A 937-nucleotide genomic window follows, 5' to 3' on the forward strand; every position below is an offset into this window, starting at 1 on the left:
TAGTCAGCTAATTTTAGGTAATTTTAGGAAGACTACAAGATTTTCAAGGAAATCGTATGGCACTTCTATCCAAAACGCAATTAAAGAAACAAACAACAAAAAATTGTAAAAATTAAAAAAATTATGCAAATGTCAATTTGTTGTTGACTTCAATTAAACGCAGAAAAAATATATATATATGAGCACATAATCAAATTATCTTTGAAACAACTTTCAGAAGCATTAAAAGCAAACACATCCTAAGGCAAATAATTGTCCATTTGCTGCTCAGATTATGATTAATTAAGCAGTCAGAAGAGTTGGCTGATAATTTCTGGAAATTTAAGCAACCGCCGAGCCTTTCAAGCTCAATGAACGACTCAAAGGTCGAGCCATGAGAGGAGAACGAGCATAAAAGACCGGCCAGACAGCCGGTTAGAGGGCGATTGGCTAAAAACGACAAGAATTGATGTAAGCTAGATGAAAGAAAAAACTGCAAAGAACGACTAAAGAATACCTCTTTAAATGATTTCTAATGATTTTGAGAATTTGCAGTAGGAAGTATTTATTTCTGTATAGATCTTTGGCTATGAGGGAAGTTCGAAATAATTAAACATGGGTTGAAATTCTAGTTATTGAACAATTTCTAATATAATAATATTTATATTTATTTAGGAATCCACTATCCATTATTCATACCAAATATACCCCACTTAAAAGTAGATGGCAAACTATTTAAATAGTTTTTAGGTATTTTAATATAAACATTTTATCATAGTTATTTCTTTATTTTGTTCCCCTCGATTTTTTTGCGCTGTGCAAATTGTAAACACAAATCTTTGTTTTTGTTGCGGTTGCCTTGAACTTGGACAGGTTGAGGAGCTAGGGAGAGGGAGGAGGTAAGCGGTGCGATGGTTAGTTATGGTTAGTACAGCGATGAGCATATGCTTAAGACAAC

The 937-nt window shown here is 33.1% G+C and overlaps 1 long non-coding RNA gene across 1 annotated transcript; it reads left to right on the forward strand.

The window, feature by feature from the left end:
* Nucleotides 1-207: 207 nt before the first annotated feature.
* LOC122757905 lies at nt 208-610 on the forward strand. The gene is made up of 2 exons (XR_006358097.1): nt 208-450; nt 526-610. It is a non-coding gene; the product is annotated as an uncharacterized LOC122757905 (long non-coding RNA).
* Nucleotides 611-937: the final 327 nt, after the last annotated feature.

Source organism: Drosophila mojavensis, unplaced genomic scaffold (genome assembly GCF_018153725.1).
Source record: "Drosophila mojavensis isolate 15081-1352.22 unplaced genomic scaffold, ASM1815372v1 contig_136, whole genome shotgun sequence".
In the NCBI taxonomy this organism is placed as follows: domain Eukaryota; kingdom Metazoa; phylum Arthropoda; class Insecta; order Diptera; family Drosophilidae; genus Drosophila; species Drosophila mojavensis.